At 49.1% G+C, this 24035-nt stretch overlaps 1 long non-coding RNA gene across 1 annotated transcript in view; it reads left to right on the top strand.

Moving 5' to 3' along the window:
- The window catches only part of LOC101126439 (uncharacterized), a 95233-nt gene that overhangs the window by 40473 nt on the left and 30725 nt on the right, over positions 1-24035 (top strand). Inside the window, exon 2 of the long non-coding RNA XR_010134990.1 lies at positions 3583-3743. This is a non-coding gene — a long non-coding RNA (uncharacterized lncRNA). The remainder of the gene's footprint in view (positions 1-3582; positions 3744-24035) is intronic.

Here is a 24035-nt window from a genome sequence, read left to right as displayed (position 1 = left end):
CAGGAGGATGTTGCAAAACTGATTCCTGTTTATGGACGTGGAGGGTGAAGGAGGTGTTCATGGGGCATCACCCAGGGTGTAGTCTGATATTAACTTGCATGTAAGTAGGCAACCTCTTCTTTTAAACATCAAAAATCACTTAAAAGGATTATCTCTGTCATTTCTATTATAGGGGAATTACTTTGCTCCGATAATGAAATTGCTTGTTTCTTAAGAGTTTAACTCAATTGTGCTGAGAGAATGGGTCAATGGGGTGATTTGGGAGATGAAGGCATTGTATAGGAAGGAAGCCCAAGACACCTCTCCCCACAAATCTTCTCCTCAGGGACACAGCGATAGGTATGGACTTGGATTATTAAAGGTATGTGTTTCTCCAAGTGTATAGAACACCAGTCTCTGCAGAGGGGTTCTGGGTATTTGGTGGGAAAAAGCACTGAGGCCAAACACATTGGACATGTTAGGCAGGCTTCTTTCTTGTAGAACCTCCACCAAGGCTATGGCGTATGCCCCCCATTCCAATCACATTTGAGCAAAGGGCCCCGTTTTTCCTCATAAACACACATTTTGGAAACGTTGTTGTGCTAAAAAGGAAAGAGCTTTCACAGCCAGAAGATAAGAGTAGACTCTTTCCAATTGCAGCACCCTCTGAGCCTAGTTCTGTCTACTGTAAAATGAGGCAAAATGCCCAGATGCCCTCACAGGCTGTGCCACCGTGTGTGTGACCGTGTGTGTGGCCATTCTGCAAAGGTGATATTTTATTCATGTGTGATTGCTGTACTCACACTTGGATAACAAGCCCCTGTGTTCAGACAATTTATTTACTGCCTCCTTCGTCTTTAGAAGAGCACTGGGTTGTCAACGAACCTCAACTATCACGGCCAGCAGAGTGAATGGGCATTACTAGAGAGGCTAGGGAGAAAAAGAGTGTGAAGTGATCGTTTTGGGTCCTGGCATCATGACTGTCTTTGCTTAGGAGACAGCCAAGGGTGGGACGTGTGATCTGGTGATGTGGCGGATCTGATTCTGCATCCAGCCAGCCAGTGCTGAGCTCAGGCCCTGCCGCCAGTGGTGAAGCTCTTGCAGTGAAGGACATGTATGGTCTCCAGCCTCCTTGGGTTGCTGTCCAGTGTGGCAGACAGACTTATCAAATCAGCAAAACCAGGGACTGGCGCATGTTTTCTGTGGAGGGCCAGACAGTAGAGACTTGAGACTTGGTGGGCTTCCTGGTCCCTGTGGTAACCGCCCAGCTCTGCGTTGCATGGGGGTGCAAAAGCATCTGTACCACATGTAAGTGCAGGAGAGGCTGAGCTCCAACAAAATTTTATTTTCAGAAAGGGATGGAGGGTGGCTTTAGACTGCAGGCTGTAGTTTGTTGACCCATGATCAAAACAATAAATATACAATGGAAGAAGAGATGTGTGGTATATTCAGAGCATATGAAGGGGAATTTAATAAATCTGACTTGAGATTTGAAAGATGAGAAGAAATTCAGTAAAGCGGGGAGAACAGGACGCTGTAGGTAGATGGGGGTGCTGGAGCCTGGTCTGAGGTGGAGCCAGGAGGAGGAGGAGGGACATGCCCTGCTGGTCGGAGTCTGCTCTGAGACCCAGGGACCGTGCGTTTTGCAGGGAAGCTGGCGCATGCCCTTAGGTTCTGCAGCTGTGTGGGCTGCGCTGCCTTCGGGGGCACGTGACGCCACGTGGGAAGTGCTGTGAGGCTGGAGCGGAGAGCAAACCTCCTGCAACTCTTAGCGAGTAAATGGGCACATCCACACTGGAGTTGAACACAGGGGCGCCGGCCACGGGTTCAGGCTAGCCCGGGCGTCTGGCTTCCCTGCCAGGATGGCTGCCTCGTTACTGAGATGGAACACACAACACAGCCGCGTGGGCAGTGGGAGGCTGCGAGGTTAGCCTGGCGAAGCTGTGTCCAAGGAGGCAAGGATTGGTCCGCAGCTCAGAGGAGAAACCTGAGTGGAAACTATAAATCTGAGTCATTTTGAAGCCTTGGGAATGGATCTGTACTCAAAGAAGGTATGGAGCTATGCTCAGCAAATGCTGCCTGCTTTTGTCAATAAAGTTTTATTGGAACTCTCCTTTGCTTGCACATTGGCTGTCTGAGGCTGCCATTGTGGGCAGCTGCAAGAAGGCCCTTTAAGATTGGCCATTTGACCCCCATAGACAAGGTGTGCTGACCCTTGGCACACCAGAGTGGGGAAAGAAAGGCGACTCCAGGCCAATCCTAGAAGTGCCCCAAGTTTAATGTGCGAGGGGAGGATCCTGAGCTTCCAGGGGCCCTGCCTGGGAGTGACTGGCAAGAAGGTCTGCTTTGGACGTAAAAGGCAAGAGAGTTGAGCATTTTAAGGAAGGTGTGGTCACAGTGTCAGAGCTGTGGGGAGGTCCAAGAGAGGTGAGGACAGAACAGCCATCCGTTAAGTCCAGTGCAGAGGCCAATGGGGCCCTAAGGTCATGAGAATCTGTGCCCCTGGCTTCTACTCAAACAGTGGGATGTTTCATTAGAGGGACGGGCAGAAGCCAGGGGCACTGATCCTCATGACCTCATGACCCACAGGCCCCACATCCTAGAACCATCACACTGCAGGGTAGGATTTCAACACATAAATTTTGGGGGGACACATTCAGTCCATGAAACTTCATTCCTAGTCCCCCAATCTTCATGTTCTCAAGTGCAAAATACATTAATTCCATCCCACAACCTCAAACATCCTAACTCATTCCAGCATTGACTTTGAAGTTTAAATCCAAAGTCTCATCTAAATATCAGACGTGGGTGAGATTACAGGTACGATGGCTCCTGAGGCTGATTTCCCTCCAGCTGGGAGCCCATGAAACCAGACAAGTTATGTGCTTCCAATGTGCAATGGCGGGATAGGCCTAGGACAGACAATCCCATTCCAAAAGGAAGAAATAGGGAAGAAAGAGGGGTGAAGGGTCCCAGGCAAGTCCAAAACCAGGCAAGGCTTGAGAATAATCCGTTTTGGCTCCATGCTCTGCCCTCCACACCCCCTGCAGGGAGGGGGTTCACACCTTCTGGACCCATTGGGGTAGCAATATCACCTCCATAAGGGTTGAAGGAAAATAGAAAGGAGAGAACTAGAGGACACAGAATGGAAAGGACTGAGCAACATAGCCAGTGGCAAAAGGAATACTGCAAACGTGATGCAAAGGAAAAGTCTGGCCTTGACTCTCTATAAGCCCCACCATAGCTCCAAGGTTCTCAGTGAAATCTGTCACTGCCATGTGTGTATGTGTGTATGTGTGCATGTGTGTATGAATCAAGGAAATATTTGACCAGTGTATTAAGTAGAGAAGAAGAATTCAGGGCAGGCAGGAAGGAGACAGAATGACCTTGAGAAGTTCCAGGGGATGTATTTTCAGAAAGTCTTGGGAGACCACTGGCTTCCTTCCACAGGACATAGGATAGAGGTAGGACACAATATTACCTAGATCGTAAGGCGCAGAGAGGCCCAGCGAACATCTGGACTGCCATAGCTGAGATGTGGGGGCCTAACAATGTTTTCGTACTTTTTAATTGTTATTGCTGTCTCCCCTGTCTTGGGTGCAGGCTTCCTTATGATGGAAACCTGGTCTGGGTTGCTCACTACTGAACCTCCTCACACCTGGAGCCGTGCCTGGCACAAGGAGCTTACGTATCCTCAGAAGAGAAGAAACAGACGATTGCTGTCTTCATTTTAGAGACAAAGAACCCGAGGCGTAGAGAGCCAGGTGAGTAAGTGAAGGATCCAGACTCCTACCTGATAAGTTTTTTTGCTCCTAATCCTCATGCTGTGTGGCCCAGGTGGGTCCCACTGTCTTGGGCATCTCCATTGTGTGGCTGTGTCCCCTGCCCTGCAAGGCCCCCTTTTATGTTCTGTGCAGGCCCTCTAACCTCCTGTTTTATGGTGGCTCTTGACTCTAGTGTCTAGCTGAGGAGACTTTACCACTTCTGGAACGCACCCCTCATCCTCTTCACTGACCCTGTCTTCATCCTCGGTTAAGTTCTCACTCATCCTATGGTTTTAGGTGTACACTCAGTTATGTGGGCATGGTTGACACTACATGAACTGCAATGTCACCCCAGTATGGCTAGCTCTAATCCCTGCCTCTACTCTTGATTCTTATTAGAAAATTGCTTTTGACATACATGTTTAAAAGGTGGCATGAATGGCCAAGTGTGAATGGGTGTAGTGGGAGTTTGGGGCAGAGCCCCCATCTCAGAGTGTTGCCCTTTTGTGAGAATCACAGTCATCAGCAGTAGCCTGTGTAGGAGAGTGACACGAAGAAAGGCCTTGCCTAAGGATTACTTGGAATATAAAAGGTGCTATTATTTACCTTGTTTATGGAGTTGGTTAAAAATCCTCAATGGCTCTACTCTTTAGAAGCCAAAGTCTAAATTCTAATCTGGTTTGCAAGCTCAGCTTTCCATCAGGCTTACCCCCAACCCAGCTTCCTCCTTGTGGGATTGCTGGTGGGAGTTCTTGTGTGCTGCTGGTGGCTGTGCAGAGGGACCTGGTCCATTAACCAAATTAAATGCAAGACCACCTGGGACTCAGCAGTGGGCTCTGTGGACATCCTCAGGCAGGTCCTGGAGGTGATGTGTGTGAGGATGTTCATCACGGTGTTCTGTTGGGGATGTGGACTTGGGGCATCCTGGATGCTGGTCTCTGAGGCCTGGATGAGTGGAAAATGGTGTGCTCAGACCATGGAAAATGTGTCCTGTGAAGGACTCGGTGTGCACATAGAGACTGGGACAGTCTTAAAAACATAGCACTTGGCTAAAAAAAATAGGCAACAAACAAGATGAAATACACAATCATTTACATCAATCAAAAATACATGCACACAAGATCATAAAACACACTTTGTAAGAACGCATTCAAGTAAGAAGAAATGCATCATAAAGACACTGCCTTTGAAGGGGAAGGGAATGAGAGTGGTATATGGGACACAATGGAATTTAAAAATCTCAGCAAAAGGGTCCTTGCATCAGCCGTTGATGACAATGTGCTGAGAACTAAGGAGTATGAGGAACTCCCTCATCCACAGCGGATGTTTAAAAATCCAGCAGGGCTTTTCTCTTCAAAAGTCTAATCCTTATAACAAGCAGTGGAGAGGATGTGGAAAAATTGGAAACCCTGCACACGGTGCAAATGTAAAATGGCATAGCTGCTGTAGAAAAGAGTAGGGAGGTTCCTTAGAAATTAAAAATAGAATTAGCCTGTGATCCAGCAAGTCCATTTCTGACATGGACCCAAAAGAAATGAAAGCAGGATCTCAAAGAGGTATGTGCGCACCCATGTGCATAGCATCACTACTCATGATAGCCAGAAGGTGGAAACAGCCTACATGTCCATCGACAGATGAATGGATGAAGAAAATGCGGCATGTACATACAGGGGAATATGACTCAGCCTTGAAAAGGAAGGAAATGCTGACGCGTGCTACAACTTGGATGAACTGTGAGGATATATGCTAAGTGAAATAAGCCAGTCATAAGGACAAATACTGCATAATTCCACTTCCAGGAGGTACCAAGAATAGCCAAACTCATAGAGGCAGAAAATAGAATGGTGGGTGCCCAGGGCAGAGAAGAAAGGAAAAGGGGAGTTATTGTTTAATGGATACAGAGTTTCAGTTTTGCAAAATGAAATGAGTTCTGGAGATGGCTGGTGGTGATGGTGGCCCAACGCTTTGCATATGCTTGGCACTACTGGACTGCACACTTAACAATGGTTAAGAGGGTAAGTTTTATGTTATGTATATTTTACCACAACGGAAAAATGAAGCAAAGATGGCATCCTTGATAGGCGTAGTGGTCTGGAGAATGGTCTGTGGTCCCGTGCCCACTTGCTCTGCAGACCTGATCCTCTCCATAGCACCCTCCTCTCTCCAACTCCCACCTGCTCCCCATCCCAGGCTGGGGACAGTGACCCTGTTCCTCTCTAGGTGTCTGCACATGCTGTTCCCTTGCCAAAAGATACTCATTCTGCTCTCATTGCTTGAGTAGCTCAGCTGTCTCAATTCTACTTCCATGGTCTGACTTGCCTTGATTCCCAAACATGATTCACTTTCTCTCCTCAGCTCTCATAATAGCCTCTGTCCCCACAGAGCGCGCAGAGGGCCCCCTTCCCCTCCGTCGCCTCGGGGTAATGGGACCCTCCACAGGCCTCAGCCATGTGTGCTGGCACCCATGGACGTCGACAGGCATCCTCTGTTGAGGGATGTTTTATTTTCTAAGGAAGCCCAAACAGTTAGCTGCTCAGGATAGTAATAATCTTGCTTTCCGATAAATTTCAGAAGTAAGAACATAATTTTGATGATTTTGTTTTAACTGGGAATTCTTTTCGAAACCTGCCTCCCTGGCTGGCTGGCTCCTCTGTGTTTGCACACGTGCCTCTGTGCAGGTGGCACCTGCCCTATTTGTGCTCTTCGTTGTTTGCTACTGGGATCAGTGGCTTACGACGAACAGCCCATGGCCCTGGGGCCTCCTCCACTGCTGTCTCCTGGGAGAAAGGCCGCTCTCACAGCCAGCCATGTGCACATCATCCCGTTGGTACCCACAGATGGCACTGGCCCCTTCCTTCAAACCCGGGCCAAGCTCCAAACACAGACTGTCTTTGGAAGGAGGGTAAAGTGTTGAAAGGAAGAACAGATTCAAATGAAGCATGTGTCCCACCTGGGAGCTGCGGCTCTGGCTTGGCCCTCTTGGACCCCTTGTTTTGGGGCCCATGCCCTGCCCTGTCCTCTGAGGGGCTCCTGGTTTGGGTGGCTCTGAGGGTACATTCCTACTTCCAGGCTGGGTACTGATTGTGTGTTGTGGGTGCCTTTGCTCCTGAGTCCACACAGCTGGTGTGTCCCCAGGGACACAGGTGCCTGTGCTCAGCAGAGCTGGAAGGCCATTCAGAAGGCTGTGGGGTCAGGATCCTTGCCTCCCAGGGGGCACCTTAGGCAGCACCCAGACTTTTCTAGTGTCGGGCTCCATGCCCCACCTGCCCCGTGCCTCTCCTGAGAGGTGAGACAGACAGCCTTCCACACTGCCCATGTCCTCCCGTCACCCGTGGTAGTCCTGGTGGCTGGGGACCCGGGACCACAGCTCTGGCCAGCACTTGGGTCTGCCCTGTTGGGTGGGCAGTGGCAGGGCCTGGACGGGACCTCCATGCAGAGGACACGGCAGGCTCGCCCACACTTTCATAACCACACAGAGCTATGAAAGGTTCTGTCCCAGGGCTCCTGCGCAAGGCCGGCTGCCCAGCCTGGCTAATTTGTGTCCTTTCCTGAACACACAGTTCACCGAGGATCGCCAGGCTTGGCAGTCTTTGAAAGAAGACTTTCTTTCCATTTTGGCAACTCTCTCTTTAAAGACACTGCATTCTTTTTATTGGATGGGAAATAATTTCACAAGTAACGCATTTACTTTAGTAATAGGCCCCCGCCCGTCCTCCCACCCTCCACCTCCCACCAATTGAGTTTCTCTCTTATCGAGTTTTTTTTTTTTTTTCTTGGCCTCTGGTGTTAATTGTCACGAGGTCAAAGTATAAACTCTCTAGAGGATCCCAGCGTTGTAAGGACTTGACTGGAGATCAGAAACAAATTGCAGTGAAGCAAAAACATCAGGGCCGCAGTGCCGAAAGCTGTGAGCCTCCCAAACGGCCGTCGTGTGTGCCGCGCTCGGCCGTCTGGCGCCTGCGTGGCTTGGCTTGGCAGCCTCTTACTCAAGCTCTGTTTTCCTTGGGGGGCGGGAGCGGGGGAAGGGGTGGAGGATGAACCAAGGAAGGAGGGAGGGCAGGACTGAAGGAGTTCAGTTGCCCTTTGCCTTGTGATTTATATCTGGTGGAGGAGCCCTGTTCCGCTTCTTCTAGCTGGAATGCTGGGACATGCTGTTTCAATATGAGACGATCAGCTGGGCCCTCTGTGGAATGTCCCTGGAGACTGCAAACTGCCTCCCAACAGGGTCATTTGTTCAGTAGGATTCTAAGTCGCATTCTCCAACATCTGCATTCTATTAATACCTTCAGAATATTTCCATCAGCTCTGGGAAATCAGGAGATGCCTTGAGAGATGTTCGGCACCAAATCCTGGAGGCTTTTAACAAATATTATTCTTGTGATGCTTCTGTGTTTTTATGGGAAGAACCACCCCCTGCCCCCACAACTCCACCTTGTCGTTTTTCCTTTACTGTCGTGCAGGTGGATGTTCACGTCCACCCAGTGAGATCCAGGGCGAGATGTGTTGGGCGGACCTGCAGTTGACAGGGATCCACAGCAGAAGGTGAATTTGTAAACACACGAGGCAGAGATGGCTGCAGATAGACACTGCAGGGCACTTGCCTAAGGCCAGTGGGGGAAAGGCTGTGCTGGAGGGGCCCTGGGCCAGGGCCAGCTTCCCAGTCCACATGGGGCTCTGTTGTGTCCTTCGACGGCACCATGGCCTGGTCTTTGGGGACAGGAAGGAAGAAAGATGGGGAGGGAGGAGGGGAGAGAAGGAAAGCTCTGAAGAGAGGAGTGCAGTGAGGTGATGGAAGTGAGGAGGATTTCATTAAAGAAAAATAAAATAGGTGTAATACCTCCAGCAAATAGAAATGAAGCTCCCATCAGTAGAACGGCCATGGTGAGAATGCAAACCTGAGATGCAGCTGCGGCCTCAGAGGGGGTGGCCCAGCATATTTGACCCTGTAAGGAGTTGGCCACATGGAGATATTAGTGGGGTGTCGTGAGGGTGGAGGGTTTCTTGGGAAAGACAAGGAAGAGGAGAGGGAAACCGCGATCCCAAGGACATGCATTTAATGCAAGGGACACTCAGCCATGTTTCACTATGTGCAGACACCAGGCCAGATGCCCTGTAAGGTGGATCCCGACATGAGGGGAAGGCCCATCAGAAGGAAGACACCAGGGACATGGGTCTGCCCTGCGAGCTCCGCTGTCCCCTCACAGGGGAGGTCCCAGCATGCCCAGCCCCGCCTAAGGGAAGCAGAATGCGCATCCACCGACAGGACCAGGCCCACCTCTTCCTGGCCGCGGCAGCCCCTTAAACCTGTGTCAGAGCAGATGCTGAGTGAGGCCAGAAATGTTCATTTGGTCATTATCTTAAAAGACTACAAAGTAAGTCTCCACATGTACTTCATCGCTTAAAATTCTAGTGTGTAGGGTGAGATGGGCAAATGATAAGTCTTGATAAAAATTATGGAGCAGTTTTCTTGGAAATTCAAAGGAAAGCCAGAGTCTGCTAAGGCCTTGGATGGTGATGAATTGCTTCCTGGTCATGATCTCCTCTGCCTGCTGGAGGCCCAGGGCTGGATGATGCTGGGGGAGAGGCTCGCTGGACAGAGGGAACCAGCACGTGCCACCTAATGTGTCTGGGGCCCAGTAATCTGCTGTCCCTCTGCCCCAGGGAGGGGTCTGTGGGGCACACTCCACCTGCTCCTGGGCCCCTGCAGGGTCGCCCTCCCCAGCCTGCAGGCCACATAATCTGAATCACAGCCTCCTATCCCTCTGCTCTGTGAGCAGAGGCTTCAGAAGGGCAGTCATGCATGTCTTGGCTTTATATCTTCTTTCCCTTTGTCAAAATTATGCAAAATCTCCAGGAAAACAAATAATCAGTTACAACAAATAACTGGAGTCAGATCTCTGGCTCAGGAAATTCCTGGGCTCACATGTTTGCTCGGAAGAGGTTCCCACAGCCCGGCCGTTATTTTTTATCTATCCCCGCAGGATGTCCTCCTCCTCTCGCCTCCAGGGTCCCCTGCTTCCTGTCCGCATTCCCACAGCTGCCGAGGCCACAGCTCCAGTGCGCGAGGAGGGTCCTCAGCGTCTGCCCGGGCTGGTAGCTCTGTGCAGAAACGTGGCAGATGTGCAGCATCAGGAATCAAAACAGTGTTCCCACCACGCAGCACATTCTTCCTCCCCAGTCCTGTTCATTTCCTCTCCACGGGATGTGGAGCAATTTCCCTCATCTGTTGCTCACTCAGTGGGTTTGAGATTTTGTGAATTTTACAATGATACTTAGATTCCTCCCGAATCTGTTCCAAGAGGAAAAACAAAAAACAAACAAACAAACAAAAAAACCCCAGAAATGATGATTCGGTCACAGACCCTGTTTCTGCTTGAGGGGTTTCTGGTTTTGTGTGAGACGCAGGTGAAACCGGGGAGCAGAGGAAGGAGATAGGCGACCACATGGGGTCTTGAGTCTTGGCATCCCAAGAATGCCCTGATGAGCTGGGGTCCTCTGTTTCTGGAGAAAACATGAAAAGTCTGCAAGATAAAAGAAGAAATCAAAAGGCAGTTTCTGTTCATTGTGTGCTGGACGAATTCCATGCAGCACTACTGCAATATTGCCTTGGCACAGAGGGTGCTCTGGTGGGAGGTGGAAAGAGGGCATGCACTCAGTATGTGACCGCCGTCCTCCGGAGACTGTGGAAAATAGCCCACTGCAGCAGCTTCCTCCTGCACTCCCAGGCTCTGCACGGCCCCCTTGGCTCAAACTCTTTGTTTTCCTCTTCCATTAGCAACCGGGAAGGCAAACTCACATTCGCTGCTCCTCACAGGGAGCCGGCCCCTTTTGATGTCATCCCATTTGATTCTCACAACACCAGTGTAAGCAGCATTATGCCCATTTTATGGATGAGGAAACTGGGCTCAGAAAGAATTTATGTTGGTTTTTTTTTTTCCTTTGGCTTCTTGCTGCTTGAGAGAAATGGGCTGTTTTTCAGGGACTTTCATTCTTGCTACCTGATTTCCCCCTTGGTCCCAGCAGTACAGTGGGTTTCACAGATGCTGTGCCAGGGGAGCATGGCTCGCCCAGTGTCTGCACACACTAGGTGCCAATCATGTGTTGAAGGGAGCCAAAGCCCCAATCTGTGTTCTTTGTGCAAAGGTGGAATGGGCAGGAAGCAGCTTTGCTCTGTGACCTTTCAGTTTTGTGTGTGTTCAAATATTCCCACCAGCTCATGGGTCTGTTCACCTTACACTGGGGTTGGAAAAGGTTATTGACTCTTTTTGCACTCCTAAGGCAAGTCTATGAAATACTTTTCTTTTTCTGCCCTGCTTAGAAGGCCTGGAGTTCTGCATCTCACCCCCATGGGCGCCACTGGGCGAGGCTGGCTGCCTGGGAGCCGGTTTCAGTGTGGCAATGGTCCTGCAGGAACCTATTAATAGCCTTTATTTCCAGTATGTGCCCTGTAAAGCCAAGCCTCATTTTTAGCAGCTCTGCTACTCACAATTCTAGGAAAAGTTTCCTTTGAATGTCTTCCTGCCAGAGGACTGGCGGTTCAACTCCCTCCACCTCTTAGGGAAGAGGAGAGAAGAGGAGCCCAAAGACAGACAGTGGGGACCCGTCCTTTACAGCAGCTGCTCACACCCTAGCTCTTCCTGAAGAGGCACCACCTTTGTTCAGAGAGCTGCCTGGATGGGCTTCCTGGAGGAGGAGGGCAGGATGATGCTTGGCCGCCCGATGCTGAAGTCATGCTTGACTCATCTCTTCCTTCCACGCTGCTCGCCCAGTGCATCACACATTCGATCAGCTTCCCCTTCAAAGTACGTGCAGAAGCCAGCCCTTCTCACCGCATCCAGCTCTGCCTAGCTCCCCAGGCTGGCATCATCTCTCACTGGCCTCCCTGCAAGCCCCCTGCCTGGTCTCTCCTTCCCTCAGCTCACACCTTGTGTCTCTGAAAACTGACAGAGGGCTCTTACAGCATGTCATGCTCAGCTCAACTGCTGCTAGCCACTCTCTGTCTCATACTGAGCGAGAGGCAGTCTCCAGTAGCCTGTGTGCCTGACGGCCTGGGTCCTTCCTGCCTCTTTGCCCTATTCCTTGCTCCTTCCCTTCCTATGCCAGCCACCCTACCCCTGTCCTGTGCTGCCACTGTCCCTGCCTCTGTGTTTCGCACATGCTATCTCCCCCATCTGGAACGCTCTTCCCCCAGGAAACATCCTGGCTCTGCACTGATGTCCCCTTGTCCAGGAAGTCTTCCAGGACTGCAACTCTCAGCCCTGGCAACACCTATGCCCCTGCTCTTTCACTTCTGTCCTTTGCCTCATCGTGACCTAGTAGACAAGCCACCTGTCTGCTGCCTGGCTCCCACCACTGTGAGGAAGCCCCAGCAGTACCCTCTCGGGATATGTGCTTGCTGTGTTTGCTCAAGGAACGAGGGCTGAGCTAGGTCGACATGACATAGCCAAACTGCTTTGCACTGGGGATGAACAGCACTTTGCCAATGATGGGGAGAGGCAAGAGGGCGGAGGAGAGGGGCTGGCACATTCAGAGGGGCTATGGCCTGGGTGCAGCTGTGCCTGCTGGCTTGGAAACAGGCTTGTCCCGGGCAGAGCTTTGTGGTATGATATGACTTCCTCCTCTCCTCACCTGGATATGTCTTTGAGTTTCTTTTTTTTTTCTTGATGGTCAATAATTAAGAGGACTGAGTCACACTGTGTGCTGATCACTAAATAGTTCACACTCATGGGAGCCAGAGGCAGGAGAATATGAGCCGCTCACCTCAGGTGAGTCTCTGAAATCTTAGTGAGAGTGTTGGCCATGCACAAAACATGGAGACTGGATGCTAATCAGTCTTGCGTAGACTTAAGGTAGGTGACCTCTGCTTACCCCTAGATATACTCATGAATGCCTTAGGTACCTTTTACTAGAAGAGCCACAGCTGATGCTCAGAACAGAAGGAAGAGAACAGAGGGAAGTGTGGAGTCAGGAACTCGGTGTTCCTGTTGGAGGAACCTCAGGGAGGGAGGCAGCCGCATTATACGTCAGCATCAACTGCCAAATTGTGGAACAGAACATTGAATGAAACTTCACAGCATCTTGACAGCTCGTCCTCTGGCTTGGGCTGGTGGAGGAGGCTAAAACCGTAGCTGCCTGTCTGTCTTTGTCCCTGCTCTGGTGCTGGCAGGGTGGGAGAGCCTCCACACTCTTCCCCAAATGGAATGCATGGGAGACTGAGGCACGAAGGATTACTCTTCATGACAAAGCAAGGCAGTGCTTCTGGAGAAGGGTTCTCTCTGCCAAGACATCACATTCTCTTTACAAGCAGCTAAAAATGATAAACATTACAACTTCTAAAAAAATACTCAGAACTTGGTACTTCTACTCAGTGCATCTGGTTTTCTTTCTAGAGTATCAAAGAACAAGCTTGTTCCCTCTTTTACTAATACTTTTGTTGAAAATCTGTTGGGGCAGCTCAAACTCTCTGGCCAGCAGAGCAGATTACTATTAGATTGTAAGAATAAATAATATAAAATCTATGGTGAGAACCAATGACTCCCTGTGTGCCCAGACGATACTCCTCCATTTCCTCCTAGGCGGTGGGTTTCTGAGGTTGGCTCCATTGCAGCTGGAGAGGCTCTGAGGTTAAATCACTGTGGGTTGCCCAACGTTAGAAAGGCACCAGTGTGGGAAGAAAGGGCTGAGGACCGTCCAAGTACTACCACAGCCCCAGACATGGAAATACTACTCACGTACTGAAGGAGGAAACCCTCCCAGCCACATCAGCGTGTGGGGTGTGGGGACGGCATGGCACCAGAAGTCTCTGAGGCTGGCATTCTTGTCTCTACTTCTGTATTGCCTGCCTGAAGCCAGATAGTGATGTGAAGCCATCCAGCTTCTCTGTGAATAACTTAATGCTAATGGCCCTGTCTTCCCCAACAGTGCTGGCCACTGTTGCGCTCTGCATTGCCCCAGGGTTGTGAGAGCATAAAAGACCTTCTACCCAGTTTGGACTCCCCTCTGCCTTCACCTCCCTTTAACTCCTGTGGTGTTTCTTGGGCCCCTCAGTCTAAGTAAGGTTGATAAATGTCAGCAGCTCAGCTTACTTCTACTCGGATCAGTATAGAGAAATCAAGGTGAGAAGCAGGTGGCCCTGGGGCAGATAGAGGAGCCTGGGTGGTTGCTGGGAGCCCCAAGGGCCAGATCTGGGGCTCAGAGGACACTGCGGGCTCTCTTGGATGCCCGCCAGGGACTCCTGGCAGGATCATAGTCTAGCAGGCAAGTAATGAGTTTCAAATGACGAGGAACAATAGAAAGGAGGCCTTTTGGTGTCCCCCTTTCAACTCCTCCCTTTCTTTTTCACCCTCCTTTCCAGAAACAAATAAAAACTAGAAATAGCTGAAAGCCCACACTTAAATTCCTCCAGGGCAAGCTTCTCAGGCTGAGCGTTGCCTGCTCTTGGAGGAGTTGGGATGGCTGTGTGTGGCATTTGTGAGGGTTCCTGTGATTTCTGTGTTTTCTCCCCGTGAGGGGTCCAGGGCCCAGGGTGGCCATGGACAGCTGCAGGGGATGGTGCTGGGGCATGCAGGAGCTGACAGTGGTGGCTGAGCCCCTTTTAAGGGGTCTCTGACAGATGCCTGCTGAAACACTGAGGCTACTCCTACCCCCGACAGCTCTCAGCTAACAAGTGGTTGGAATGAAAATTGTACAACCTCTATGGAAAACAGTAGACAGATTTCTCAACACAATTGCTTTTTGTGTGTTAATTTTATACCCTGCAAATTTGTTGAATTCACTTATTAGATCTAGTAGCTTTCTTAAGAATTCTTTGGCATTTTCTACATACAGAATGTATATGTAGAACTACCATTTGATCCAGCAGCCCCACTACTGAGTATCTACTCAGAGGAAAATAAATCATTATGTCAGAAAGACACCTGCACTGGTGTGTTTATCACAGCACTCTTCACACCAGCAAAGGTACAGAGTTAACTTCAGTGTGTCCAACTTTGGACAAAGAAAGCGTGGTATATACACACAATGGAATACTATTCAGCCATAAAAAGAATGAAATCATGTTTTTTGCAGCAACATGGATTGAACTGGAGGCCATTAGCTTAAGTGAAACAAGTCAGTCAAATATCAAGTGTTCTCACTCATAAGTGGGTGCTCACTAATGTATACACATGCAGGTACACATTAGACACTGCAGATGTTGGGAAGGATGGGAGAGTGGAGTGAGGGATGAGAAATTACTTAGTAAGTACAACCTTCACTGTTAGAGTGATGTTTCCCCTAAAAGTCTGGACTTCACCACTGTGCAGTATATCCATGTAACAAATCTGCGCTTGTATCCCTTAAATTTATGTCAAAAAAAGGTGATTTAACAGGAGACCTATGATGAAGTAAGACATGGATCATGGCTAAGTATGAGTGCTTTTTGCCTCCCCTTGCTCTCTGTTTTCCCATTTTAGAACCCAGTGAGAGGAGTCCCCTCTTCTGCACAGTGCTGTCTTTTGCTGAAGGGACCCAAAGCTGTTGCTGGAATCAGATGGGGCACCAAGGACTGCTGTTAACAGGGCCCTAATGAATCTCTGAGTGCTGGCTGAGAGAGGAGTTGCCTGGGATTTGGTCATGTAGCCAACCTGACTTTCTCGTGAGAGCCGATTTGTTGTTAAGTTACCTGGGCCCTCTGTGCCGGTCTCCTCTCCTTCCCACCTTCAGAGCAGTTGGATACTTGGGTTCAGGAGCCAGAGGGACACAGCTTTGGATCCTGACATGGTTCTTGCTCTGCTTTCATTATTTAATTCACCTCCTCAGGCTTCAGTTTCCTCGTCCATGTCCTGGGCCTCATACCAGCACCCGCCCCACTGAGGAGCTCTGAGTGCTGAGTGAGACAGTTGCTGTAACATATTTGGTACAGTCTAGGCTCACAGTAAAGATTCAATAAACATTGGTTCTAGCCTATCTTGGGGACTGGAACCTAAATCAACTTCCAAAAATCTGAAGACTGACAAGCAGATTTTGAGGCACAAAGAAAAATCATAGTTAGAATTTTTCAGCTTTTCCTCATTGTAGAACAAAGGGAGGAATTGCCAAATAAAATACCAGTTATCCGAATCATAATGAATGGACTCTTCCAGGAAAGTGATTTTTTTGGATGGTGGAGATTTTAACCCTTTGTAATAGAGGCATTTAAATTTGAACACTTTTTTGGTGACAATCTTTTTGAAATATACTTTCCAATTTCCTGCCGTCTTACGCAAAGTTTCCAGGACATAATTCATCCATTTTCTCCTGTCCCAGGTTGTCATTGTCTACATCAATTTTACTGTGCTGTGTTTTAGCTGGAGATGGTGCAGGAAAGAAGGCTCTCTGCTAGTGCGATGGGTCTCTGTGCTTTTCTGTGTAGTGAATGTCTGCCTCACTGCTCTGAGCTGCTGGGGGTGTGGGGTGCTTGTGCCCGCTCCTGAGAGTTCTTTGTTCTCCTCCTGGCTGGCTCTAACACCTCAGTGCCACACACAACAGAGGGTGCCTTGTACGTGTGTCTATAAATGATAGGGCGCCTGTTTAGACCATTGGGGGCCTTCTCCTGGGCTTGGGAATGTTGCAGTCACTTGGGAGGTGTTAGAATACAGGCCTTGGGCCACTGAGGTTTTACTTTCTCTTCTTGCTTCACTGTTGACCTTGTATTTCCCAGTTTTTTTTTTTTTTTTTTTGAGACAAAGTCTTGCACTGTCACCTGGGCTGGAGTGCAATGGCATGATCTTGGCTCACTGCAACCTCCACCTCCCGGGTTCAAGTGATTCTCCTGCCTCAGCCTCCCGAGCAGCTGGGAGGCTGCTCGTGCCCACCACCACGCCTGGCTAATGTTTTGTATTTTTAGTAGAGACAGAGTTTCAACCTGCTGGTTTCAAACTCCTGACCTCATGATCCATCTGCCTCGGCCTTCCAAAGCGCTGGGACTACAGGCATGAGCCACTGGGCCTGGCCATTTCCCAGTTTTATTTTACTTTTTATCTTTCTTCACAAACACTTAGGGGGGCCTAAACCTTCACTCCTGATGGGTCTCAGGGTCTTTGTTGGATGGGCGGACTGTCTGCAAGTCTGCCCTTGGCTGAGGAGGAACTGGAAGTGGAGAAATAAAGTCGGGACTGAAAGTGTTTCTACATCCAAAGTTTCCATGGCTGATGACAGTAGTTCTGCAGGTAGGAAATGCAGTGACATTTGCCTGCCCTCCCCGTTGAGAGATGGAGCCAACCCTCAGAAGCTCAGATGCTTATTCGAAATGCATGCTTTGAAGGAGAGTCAGGGTAGACCTGGGTCAGGTGATTCCTCATCCAGCGCCTTCTGTTCCCCTGCAGTTCCGGGGATAGAGCCCATGTTCAACTGCAAGGAATGTGCAGAAAAATTTATAAGAATAGCAACAATGGTTTGTGCTTAAAATGAGATCACACATGTAATTATTGCAGTTTCTGCATGTGTTTGATTTTCTATCTTTAGGATTGCCCAAATAGCAACTTTTAATTAAATATCAAATTCCAAATAGTCCAAGTATGAATAAAACCCTCATGTAAAAACAAGAAGCTTTGCCAGGAAAACACACACACAGACACACAGACGGCCCTCTTTCCAAGGTTCCTCTTCTCTTGCAGTTAGAGCCCTGTGTATGCCACAGCTGGGTTCTTGGACCCCACCAGCTCTCCATAACTGAGAGTGTTATGCAGGCCACATGCATGCAAGATCACAAAAGCCCATCCTGTCTCCATTTTGCTTTTCAAAACACAGCACGGCACACAAGCTTGTTTTGCAAAGATTGATTGGTGAAATTCCAAATTTACCACTAGTGGTATCTAAACGAGGGCCCGGCCTGGTTTGGAGGAAGCAGGTCAGTTGTGAAGAGCCTGGCACCTCCCCCGGAAGAGCTCAGGCCTTCTTCGTGAAGCTTCTTCCCAGCCTGAACTTGCTTCCTTGTGACATGTGACATGACACATTGCTGTGGCCTGGAGAAGGATGCAGTGGTCTTGTTTCATTCTCTGTGAATGGGTTGGGAGTAGCCCCGGCTGAGGCTGGCACACAGTGACACCTGGTAAATGGCGCTGCTTTCTGTTTGCTGTGATCGCTGTGAGGCCTGCGTTCCTTCACCGCTCATGCTGCCCTCCAGGCCTGATGAAGTGAGGCCCTGAGATGGGCAGGCAGCTGTGGACATGGAAAGAGCTGGGACATTTCAGACATCCTTTGAAGGAGCTGGTGACTTGGGTTGGGTAGAAAGGATAAATTGGAGATCAATTGCGAAGGCGGGACATGAGGCTATGATGCTGCCAAGACATCTAGGAGGGCTCCCCGCTGGTGCTGGAGGGGAGATGGGGTGCCTGGAACACAAGGGTACTGACCCACTGTGTGCTCCCTGTGGGAACAGGATATGGCTGGCAGGAGCCCTGGCAGGTGGGACAGATGCAGGACACACCTGCCCCAAGCCAGCGTGGGATTGCAGCCACCCTGGCCTGAGTTTCCAGGGCTGACCCAGCTGACTACAGGCCTGGTGCTCAATTTCCTGTGCTCCCAAACTCGGCTGCATTCCTGGGAGCTGTGCAAGCCCTGGGAATGGTTTCTCCACCTCCTGCCTGCCTTCACCTTCTCGTTCCTGGGCCCAGGTCAGCTTTCTCACTGTTTCCCCTGCCCTCGAGGACTACTCAACATGTTCTAGGAGACGAATGGAGTGGTGTTTGAACCACAACAAGGTCTTGCTCCCTCAGCCTCCTTGGACCAGGATTCCCATCAGTCGCTGGTCCATCTCTGGTCAAGCATGGACGACCCCAACGTCCGCAGAGGCCAGCCTGCTCTGTGGCTAAATGGCTCTCTCATATTTGCAGAATGATTTTCTATGTGTTTTACTTAGTGGCTTCCCCCCTGCATGTTAGAGTATTTATAGAGAAACAGAAGCCTTATGGGTCCTTTCTATCTCAATATGCAAGTAGCTGAGAAAGAAGGACTGCAGCCGAAAGGCAGCAGATTAAAACTTCTAGACCCAGGGTGGATGAATGGCCGGATTCTTTTTATAATTTCCCAAGCTCAGTAATGAATGAAAGATAAACAAATAGTGGTGCAAATAGTGAAAACCAAATTAGATTTGAGGTTTCTCCCCCCTCCAAGTTCATAATAAGTAATCCAAACAGTTATCATTCGGGGGGGTGGGGTGAGGAAGTGATACTGTAAAAATAAATGCATTTCTCTGACTAGCATCCTTTGTCCTTGTGTGTTCTTGCAGTGTGAGAAGGGCTTGCTGCCCGCGGCTCCACTGCAGAGTTTGGCAGTCACCAAGAAACGACTCCCCAAGAAGCAAGGAAAGCATTAGTTAAATGGGAAAGGAGATCATTTCAGGCCTGGGGTCCCCTGTGAGGAAGGGAAACTTGGGAAAGTGTAAGACACTCTGTGTTCCTAGAAGCTGGAAACCTGTATCCAAAACCACCCCCAGGGTTTTGATTTTATAAGCTCTTTTGAAAGTGAAGAATGAATTTGTTTTTATGTTTTACTCATTTGTTTTTGAGGAGAATGACTTTTTAAAATGAAGAGTCAGGGTGACAGTGGTTCCAAGTCAAGTTCCAAATTGTGGCAGGTCCTTAGTATGACCCGCAAGAAAGAACCAACATGAGGTGGGCAGCTTTGAAAAGGGACACAGCCTTGGGGCTGGGTTTTGCTTTCACCTCCCTCTGCCTCCTGCTACTTGGCTCAGTGTCCAGGCCAGGAAATGGCCCGGATGGTTCCTCAGGCTCTGTGTTCCAGACAGCAGCCCTGGGAATTCCAGCTCAGCCCCTCCACCCAGACCTGCGTGGAGGCACAGTGGTGTTAATCCAAGACAGGCTGCCTGTCTAGGGACTAGGGAAAACAGAATGGAATGCCTTCCTATTGGTTTCTCCAAAGTAGTCCCTGGGAAAATGAAACACTTACCATTCTCACCTTGAGAAATAACTATCTCTCTTTCTTAACAATAAAATATGACCCCCCACATTGTACTGCTAGTATTGTGGCTAAATAGTCTGTATCCAAAACCCTTAAAACATGTCCGTCTTTCATGTGCTGCTTTTCCCCAGCTGCAGGGTAACGTGCTATGCTTTAATTTTTTTCCAACTGATTAATTAATCTAGTCTGAACAAGGATAGAAAACCGAATTTTCCAATGGCATTAACAAACACTATTTACATTATCTGAGCCTTTTCTTTACATATACAACCTCTGTCCTTATGCACCGTCCACATTCTGCACATACAGAAAAGGAGATTCAGCTGGGCTGTGGAGTTACTGAGGGGCAGAGGCGGGATCTGAACCCAGCTCTGCTCTGACTGTGGCCTGTTGCTCTCTGTTGCACCCTGTTGCCCTCCTAAGGGCAGCAGTAGCGTTAGGCACAGTTGTAGGGAAACACTCTTCATGCTTATCATGTGTTCTTGAGTTGTGGTATTCATAGCTTTCAATGGATTGTTTAGTCACACCAAGTACAATTCCCGTTGGATGCTTTTATTTTTCATATTTGTTTTAAGGGTTGCTCTTAAAGCTCTTAAGAATAACACATGGACCCTTGACTAAATGGAATGTCCTCTGATCATGCAAATCACTGAGAAGTTCTATGTGCAGCATAACTGACTGAAGTTAGTACAGAATCATGAAGTTTGGCCTTTTGAAATAGGTGGAGGGCAGTAGATTCTTTTGAAGATCAGATGCACAATTATGGACTCATCAGAATCTAACTTGGACCACTGAGTTGATGCCAGATGCTGTGTTGTATGTATGTACATGTTTGTGTGCATGTGTGTATGTGTGTGCGTGTCTGTGTATCTGTGTGTATGTATCTGCGTGTGTCTGTGTGTGTATCTCTGTGTGTATGTGTATTTGTATCTGTATATTCTTACATGTATATATCTGTATATGTCATGTGTATGCATATATGTGTCTGTGTTAGTGTTTATGTGTGTATTCATGTGTATGTGTGTGTTATATGTGTATATATGTGTACATATGTGTGTACGTGTGTGTTGTGTGTGTATGTGTGTGTGTGTCCATGCATATGTATCTTCGTGTTGACTTGAGAGGCAAGGACTGTGCTCATCTAACATCCTTCTCTTAACAGAACTTCAATCTCATTGTGAGTGGCAATGAGCTCAGTGGGAAAGGCTCCATTTCTCAGCTGGACTTGCTGACAGGTGGCTGCAGGACACTTCTGGCCATGTTATGTGGCAGTGGTCAGTTGAAGGGGGATGGGGAAGCTCCTTCAGAGGGGAGTGGAGGCTGGCGGCATGTGCTTTTTCCCTTCCTCCCTGCCTTGCCTCCTGGAATGGGGGAGTGGAGGGGTTCAGCGCTGATGGCCAGGTGGGGCCGGCTTGTTCATGAGGATGAGAGTGGCTATCAGGGTGACGGCACAGGAGACAGAGGAGCTTGGGACGCTCTGACTTTGAGGGCGGGAGCTGCTGCCTGCAGACTGGCTGTCGTGTGTGAAGACTCCCTGTTTGGTTTAAGTGGCCTTAGCATAGCCGAAAGCAATCCCCAGTGGAATTGCTTGCATCTCTTCCATACTACACAACTTTTACGCAACCCCTCGAGAATTCCTACCTTGATCCCATCACATTCCTGTTGAACTCTAAGGGGGCGGTGTGGGGAGACTTCCTGGAGCAGGCCATGCTGTGGATGTGGCTCTGACCCCATCCAGTCTCAGGAGCTCGTCAAGGATGGCCCAGCTTTTCATCAGGAATTTGCCTAGGGCAGCCAAAAGATCAGAGAACATGGACTCAATCATTTCTCAAGTTTGTAAAATGTGCCTAATGGCTCCCGGGAGGAAGAGGTGAAAGGCTGGAGTGGAGGAGAATGATGGTCATGTTTGTGGAGTGAGTGCCCAGCATCTGTGCACATTCGGTCCACTGAACATTTCTGAAAAATGGCTTTGTGAGGCACGGCCAACCCGTCAGATGCACCTTGACTTACAATGGGGCTATGTCCCAACAAACCCATGGTCAGTTGGAAGTACCATTGACAGTGCATTTAATGTGCCCACCACACTAAACATTACAGCTTAGCCCCAGGCTGCCTTAACCATGCTCAGAACACTTGCATTAGCCCACAGTTTGGCAACATCAGGTAAAACAAAGCCTGTTTTAGAAAAAAGTGTTGTCTATCTCTTGTAATTTATTGAGATTGTACTGAAGGTGAAACACAGAATTTTCATGGATATTCAAAGCGTGATTTGAGTGCTTTGAGTGCTACATGCGTGTTGCTTTCACACCACCATAAAGTCAAAAAATCGTGTTAGGCCACGAGTTGGGATGGGCTGTACCAACTATCAGCCAGCATTATGCAAAGTCATAGAAGCCCACGAGTGTCTCAGGGCCATGAAATTCAACTGGTTTCTCTTTCCTTTTGGACTTTCTGAATAGTGAAAGGACACATTTAGTGGCATTTTACAGATTATTTGTAACTCCCATGCTGTGCCTACACTCTAGAGGAGCAGGGGGGAATGCACAGAAATGAACATGCCTCCCCCAAGCTCCCGACGGTTGGTAGTCCATGCTTCCCCACCATACACATGGGCCAACCCTGGGCAACACCACCGCAGCGCAAACCTTCCCCAGGGAAAAAAACAAAAATCAGCTAGAACGAATCATGACAATGAAAATAACACATTATACACCCATTCCTTTTGCTTTCTAATCTGTAGAATAGTTTTAGTATTTTTTTTCACATTGACTCAAACCTAAGATGATATTAACCTAAAATGATGACTGAAAATCCAGCATGTCTTGAGTTCTTTCTATAGCATCTTTCTGCCATTCATGCATGTGTTTATTTAACAAACACTTACTGAGCACAGAATATATGTGCTGTACCTCACATACTTTTTGTGGATTAGGGACACAGAGTTGGGCAAAATTGTGTAGTGGAAGGCAGCTGGTGGGAGAGACAGTAATCAAACCAGCTGAACATTAAACATCTAACTGCAAACTTGGTAGATGATTTGAGGAATAGCGTGCTAGAAGCACCTGAAAGTGGTATTGGTGAGGGTACTAAATGGAGTCAGATTTGGGGTTGGGGGAGGACAGGGCCAAGAGGAGCTTCTCCCTCAGGAGGTGTCCTTTGAGCTGAAGTCTGAAGGCCGAGTTAGGTGTGAACTCATTGGTGTCCAGAAGTCCAGGAACAAGAGGCCTTTCAGACTGGGAGGGTGGATGCATGGCTATCTTGGCTGGGTATAAAGGCCAGTTGAGGGTCTCGGGCTGGTGAGGGAGGGCAGCAGACAGAGTCACAAGCAACAGAGGACCTGGGAGGGAGTAAGTCTGGCTAGGACTGCACTTGACGACCCTGAAGGCTGCAGGGTAGACAGGGAAAAGGCAGGTCAGAGTGAGGATGACAGGGGATGACCAGGAGGCCTCTTGGGGTGCGGAGCAGGAAACCTGGGCCTGGTGGGCTTTCCTCAGATGCTCACCCATTCAGGAGGCTTAGTGATAGACTGGACGTAGAGGTGAGGGTAGAGGTCATGGGAGGCCTCAGCTTGGGCTCCTCATGTTGGGATCCTACAGAAAGGTGTCAGGGGATCCTTTGGGCAGGGAGGGGCTATGGTGAGTCTGAGGCCCCTTGGGACAGACAGCTAAACGTCCAGTGCATGCTGGTGTCTGCAGGTCTGGAGCCCAGTGTTCAGACATGACCAATGGTCACATATTTGGGAGTTCTCAATATGTGGGTAGCAAATAAAGCCATGAGTGGGTAAGATTGCTTAGAGGGAGAATAAATGTATTTTTGATACTACATTTGCAATGCTGACAGTGTGTCTCTTCATGCCGAGGGCCTGGATGGCCACTGTTTGCTGCTAGGCTCCTCCTGCCACCAGTCCATGCGTTACTTTGTCACTGATATGCTTCTTTTTTAAAAAAAATTTAAAAAATATTAATTTTTTTTCAAGAGACAGGTTCTTGCTCTGTTGCCTAGGCTGGAGTGCAGTGGTGTGATAATAGCTCACTGCAGTCTCAACCTCCTGGGCTCAAGCAATCCTCCTGCCTCAGCCTCCTGAGTAGCTGGGACCATAGGCTGACACCACCATGCCCAGCTAATTCTCTGTTTGTTTACGTAAAGATGGCTCATGTTATGTTGCCCAGGCTGACTGCTAAGCTTCTGATGGAGAAAAAGTGAGAAGCTGTCTTTCCTGGCCATTCTCACCGTCTAATGAGGTGTGAGCAGGGGCCAGTCTGGCACACAGCCTCCTGCTGTACCTCCTGCTCCCGGGAGGGGGTCTGTGCACCCGCAGCAAAGAAACCTACCCTCCAGAGGCTGATCTGTGAC

Source organism: Gorilla gorilla, chromosome 7 (assembly GCF_029281585.2).
Source record: "Gorilla gorilla gorilla isolate KB3781 chromosome 7, NHGRI_mGorGor1-v2.1_pri, whole genome shotgun sequence".
Lineage (NCBI taxonomy): Eukaryota > Metazoa > Chordata > Mammalia > Primates > Hominidae > Gorilla > Gorilla gorilla.
This window is presented reverse-complemented; position numbering and strand designations above follow the sequence as displayed.